Raw genomic sequence first — 6,222 nt, 5'->3', positions numbered from 1 at the left:
GAGCCGCAATGTCGCTCTTTTGCCGAAATGTCTGGCCACAAATGATAGCTCCACCAAGTGGCTCATCACCACCACTTGTACATTCATAGCAGCAGCGTGATGTTGATGCGAAATGTGGAGGGAAAACCGGAGGACTTGGAAATAATCCACGCGACCACGGGGAGAGAGAGACACACATACACACGAACTCCAAATATACAGCAGGCATCGTCAAGGTTGGGATCGAAACCACGACGTCCTGTATACCAGGCCAGGCAGTTAACATCTCTGCACCACGGCACCAATAATATATATCGCAAGATAAGCATCATTCGGCCTGGAGAGATCCATCCACAGCGCTGTGGTTCAGGGAGCAGTCCATCACGAAGGTTGGTGGATCACACACAGATGGGATTTGAAACTTCCCTTCCCCTTGGGTGGGTCTCGACGAGGTGTACTGCCTTCTCCTCGCCGGGCCGGAGGAGACCGTACAGCAAGTGGACTAATCGCCCACTCTGTTTACATCTCTACGGGGATGGAGTGTTGCTCCCTCGCGCGGTTCTGGGGGGTTTTCTCAGATTATTCCGGGTTCTTCCTGCGTGACTTGGGCCCCACGGTGGCTAGGAGATGTTAACTACGTCGCCTGGTATACAGGACGTCGTGGGTTCGATCCCGACCCTGACGCCTGCTGCTGTATATCTTGGGGTTGCGTGTGTCTCTCTCCCCGTGGTCGCATGGATTTTTCCCCGGGTCCTCCAGTTTTTCCCTCCACATTTAGAATCAACATCGTCACGCGTTTCCACTATTTGGCTGTTGCTATGCATTTCTGCACGATGATGATAATGATAAGCCGCTTAACTGACCTATCATTTGTGATAGGTCGCTTAGGAGAAAAGCTACATAGATGAGTGGGTCCATAAGTGGTAAAAATGAAACAGCTTTTATTAGATTAGAATCAAGCACACCCCGCCCTGAATTGTCTCAAAGCATCTTAAAATAAATATAAAACACCCAATCAGCGAGCAAGGCCCTCCTGAGAATGAGTTCCACGAATCAGTGTGACTCTCGTGGATAAAGAGGTAAACAATGTTTATCATTAAATTTCGATTTAAACTTTCGTGACTGCAGGGATTCATATTCTTGGTTCTTTCGGTAAAGTCACGTAGAAGGGAAATAACAAAATTTTTAAAATATAAAACAATAAAATTCTCACGGCGTTTCGACTGCAACACAAGCAATCATCTTTAGGTGTGAAATCCACAGCAAAACAAATTTGAAAAAAGTGGCGGTTTCTGATGATGATTGCTTGTGTTGCAGTCGAAACGTCGTGAGAATTGTATTGTTTTATATTTTTATTATTTTATTATTTCCCTTCTACGTGACTTTACCGAAAGAACCAAGAATATGATTATCATTGTTACTATTTTAAAAGTGCTGTTTGTTGCTGGACGTCCGTTGTCCTGACTCCAACCCCGGCACCTCCGATTAGCGGGGTTGGCTACGTACAGTGCGAAAGAAGTTCAACACACACCCGCGACGAGTATAAATTACTGAAGTGGCTTAAATGAAAGAGCTTGTGGGATGTGTAGTATTATTATACACACCAATATTGAGCTACGATGTATTGAACACACACAATGTAGCCATCGGTACACGCACTCTCCCTCGCGGGCACGTATACCGTGCTGAAGCTACACACACACAACTCTTCCTCGAGAAGTTGTGGCTCAACTTGGAAAGAACACACATACACTAAACTTCAACCGATTTCCGGGACAGAGAAACATAACGCCACAAATGAAGGCCGCTGTGGCTATAGAACGCCCGGCTTTGCTCGAGAAGAGCAAACCGAACATTCTTCACAATTGACGTTCGAGTTAGATTCGATGTTGTGTCGTAGGTCCCCTCCTCCACCCGACGCAGCCGAATATTATCTGTTATTTATAATAACACGATTTGACGCGGTGTTCTTCAGGAACGCAACGAATACCGCGTTGTAGGAGCACAACAACAAGACTGCTCCCACGACCCAGATTTGTTAATTGCAGTGTGCAGCCACGAGGGGGCGGCTATCGCCCACGTGAGAATGCGCCTCGTGCGAGGAGTACGAGGCGACTGCGTTTGGGGGTCGAGGTCGACGTGCGCAGTGGCTACATCGTGAGCTCAGGAGGGGCGCGCAAATCGGTTAGAGTGGGGCCACGATATTTCATGTCTTTTCGCACGGTCGCACCCCAGAGACTGTCATATACTGTATATATCTTCTTGATTCTTTCGGTAAAGTCACGTAGCAGGGAAAGACAGACCTCTTCTTCACGTGAGGACGGCTGCTTGCGTTGTGGCCGAAACGTCGTGAGAATTATTTTATTATGTTTTATTTTTATTATTTTATTATTTCCCTTCTACGTGACTTTACCGAAAGCACCAAGAAGATGAATCCCTGCAGTCACGAAAGCTTTAATTGGATACTGTATATAGACTATTATATACTGTATATAGAGTATGATATACTGTATATAGACTATGATATATATGTACTAGCTTGACTGCCCGGCTTCGCCCGGGACTTGGATTTACCACGCCCGACCGCCTTTGTCCCCCCAGTGGCGATGTTCACACAGCACACCAGTTACTCGTTTGAGGCTGAGTCGATCTAGGGGAGGCCTAGGACCGGTTAAAATAATCGTCACCGGTGTTGGCCGTGAGCGGGAATCGAACTCGGGTCGCGTTACGCTTCCACGGCAAGGCACCTCCTCCCCCTCCTCCTTATGCGAGTTACTCGACTTACGCTATTGGTTAAGACAGTCCGATATGAACCAAACTGCAGCATAGGAGCGCGCAGCACAGCAATGGATGTTTCGTTTCACTTACAGCCCTTCGCTGTCCGCGAGGCAGAGGCCCGCGCGGTCTCATCGCCTCCGACACGCGTCACTGAGCACGGTGGCGGTGGTGCAGTCATCCAGACCGGCAACGATCCACAGGCTCGGTCAGGGTCAGGGTTTGCGATCAGGGTTAGCGGTCAGGGTTGGCGGTCAGGGTCAGGGTTTGCGATCAGGGTTAGCGGTCAGGTTTGGCGGTCAGGGTCAGGGTTGGTGGTCAGGGTTGGCGGTCAGGGTTAGCGGTCAGGTTTGGCGGTCAGGGTTGGCAGTTAGGGTCAGGGTTGGCGGTCAGGGTCAGGGTTGGTGGTCAAGGTTAGCGGTCAGGGTTAGCGGTTAGAGTCAAGGTTGACGGTCAGGGTCAAGTTTGGCAGTCAGGGTCAAGGTTGGCAGTCAAGCGTACGGACGCTGTGACAGTGCCGGATGACAAAGACAGATCAGACCGCTGTTGGGGAGAGGCGAGTGAGATGAGAGGAAGAGGTACGCGCAGGGGAACGGGGGCGGCAGGGTGATGGCGACGCAGCCCTGAGACTCGCACCTCGCAGCAAGAAGGGGGCCGCAATCCGTTCCCGACTCGAGCGCCTGTGATGATTCACGATGTTCTTTCTCCCCCTGGTCTGCGTGGGCTTCCTCCTCCCATTGCTGAACCCAAACCCGCACCCAGACCCGTACCCGCCATTCGCCACTAAGTGACGGTGACGTCACCACGGCATCTGTGCCAGGCCAGGTGCATTTTGAGGCTGTCACGTGAAGTGCCGAAGGCTCGCTGCTGGAAGGCCACGGGACAGACCCAGCAGGTGCGATGGGTTTACCGACCAAAGATCTGGCAAATGCACCAGCTGTGCCCCCCGACAGTGCCATAGCTAAACCCACACCCGCACACACACAGAATGTGATTGGTATTGGCCAAATTACATCCCAACAAACGCTGAGAAAAAAACTGTACCTGCAAACCTCTCAATTGGAATTCACACCGAGCAGTAACATCGCTCCCCTAGTGCAAAACATGTTGCAGAACCCTTTTTAAAAGTCTTGGGTAAACGTGCATAGTATAGCAACAATAATAATCATCACAATCCATGGGTATGCAGCCCGTAGTAAGTGTCGACTTCACATTTGTTTTCACTTTCCTCTCTATCTTGTAGTGCCAATCTGCTGAAGTAGTGGCCACATCTTTCTGGCACCAATCTCTTAATGTCTTCAAGTCATCTCTGTTAGGTCTTCCACTCCTTCTGGATCTTTCCATTTTTACCGAACAACAAACACCACTTTAAATTTCCCTGATGTTGTCCATCGTACGTGTGTGTCCAAATAGTGCCAGTTTCCTTCTCGTCACTGCCTGCCTGCATCAGCAACAACAGAGAGCAGGAAACGGGAGATGCACGTTTTTTGGCGTTAAGTGCACAGGACGTTGTGACATTTTTCCCATCGCCAAGTGATGTCACTTCATCTCTGCTGCACACGTGGCACATGGCGTCAGTACGTCTCTGCACACGTCGCACATGACGTCACATGGTCTCTGCACACGTGGTGCATGGCGTCACGTGCAGAGTGGAAGAAGATAACAAACTCGACGCATTCCGTGGTTGACGTGGGCCTTGACAATAAAATGTTTCTACAAAGAGGCAGGGAAGACAGCGAGTGATGTGACTTCGCCAGCCATGTCAATAATTGGTTATAGCAACTGGAAGTGTGCGATATAAAGTTCTCGGGACAATATCACCGGCAGAGCTGAATATTAAAATACATTTTATTTACCAGGTAAATCCCACTGAGTTCTGTAGCTCTCTTTTCAGAAGCGACCTGGCCACAAATGATATACTCAACGAAACTGGCTTATCATCACCTTGGTGTGGAAATGAATAGCAGCCAAAATACTCTAAACGCGTGATGTTGATTCTTCATGTGAAGGGAAACCCTGGAGGACCCGGAGACAAATCCACACGAGCATGAGTAAAGAGAGAGAGAATACGCTAAACTCCAAATATATAGCAGGCAAGAGGGTCAGAATGGAACCCACGACCCACTATATACCAGGCGAGGGAGATGACATTTCGCCACCGTGGCGCCCCTGTGTATGTGGAAGAGCGTCGCTCGCTGGCGTCTTTGAGAAAGGACAACAGGCAATGTTGTTGCACGGAATGCGTTGAGAGTTGTTGTTGTTTGCACAACCACTGCCAATGCAGCAGCAGTCACCAGATAATAATTTTAGCAACATCGCCCCGCTACTGCCAAACCACCGCAGACTGCATTCAATCTCTTTGTTTTTAAACGCAGCAGCGAGACGGAAGGCGGCCGGCCCCGGTTAACACGCGTCTCGTTTGAATGCGAGCTGCCTGAAAATATCACTGCGATATTAATACAATAATTATGACTTAGAACACGCAGAGAGATAGAACGACTCGGGGAAGCAACCTCTCTCTATCCCGTGCAGACGGAACAGATGGAGATTAGTCCACACACTTTGGTTGTACCACCTCCTCCTAGCAGAGCCAGGGAGTACGGCTCCTCCTCGACGCCCACACCTACGGGCACTGACGGGAGCTTCACAACCCGTCTGTGCGGTGATCCACCAACCCTCACAGCTGCTGCTATTGCCTTCGCAGCAGTGCCGGATCACAGGCAGCAGCCACATGCAGCGGCATAGCCACTACCACCACCAAAGACAAAGATCCCCCGGGTAGCCTAAACACACTGTTGGGTCAAGTGCTGTTGGCGAGCAGCACCTATGAAGGGCGACACGGCACACGAGGAGGTGGGGTGGCCAGCACCACGCCCGGCCGCCTTTGTCTCCCGAGTGGCGACCTTTACACATCTTACCAGGTACTCATTTGAGACCGAGGTGACCTCGTGCCAATGAAGGTCAACATACATACAGGAGAGACCCAGGACACATTCAGATAATCGTCAATGTTGTTGGTGGCCGTGAGCGGGAATCGAAGTCGGGTCGCCGGGTTCGTAGCACAGAATGCGAACCGCTGCACCACCGTTCCCCCACCATCCCCAAATGGGAAATTAAAAACTTTCCAGTAGTCTGCGACTGTGGCTACCCAGACCACACCGTACGATGTGTAATAAGAGCCTATGTCGGATTCACGTGGTGATCGGCTTTGCCGGTCCCGCTTTACAGCCAATGGGGGGAGAGCCTGGGAGCATGGCCTCGGCGTGATCACGGGATGTCAGCTCGGTGATTGGTTTCGCTGGTCTTGGCCTCAGCCAATGGGAAGAGAAGTCAGGGGCGTGGTCCCGGGAGTTGATGGGGAATCTGGAACATTCGGCGCAGGCTATTGAGGGGATTGGCTGGAGTGTACCACGTGACCCAGGCATTAAATAAGGTGAGAGAGGAGAGACACGGGGTCAGACACGGAAC

Source organism: Lethenteron reissneri, chromosome 68 (assembly GCF_015708825.2).
Source record: "Lethenteron reissneri isolate LAM-NWPU_2019-01 chromosome 68, ASM1570882v1, whole genome shotgun sequence".
In the NCBI taxonomy this organism is placed as follows: Eukaryota; Metazoa; Chordata; class Hyperoartia; order Petromyzontiformes; family Petromyzontidae; genus Lethenteron; species Lethenteron reissneri.
The sequence above is the reverse complement of the archived record's forward strand: the minus strand, read 5'-3'. Positions refer to the sequence as shown.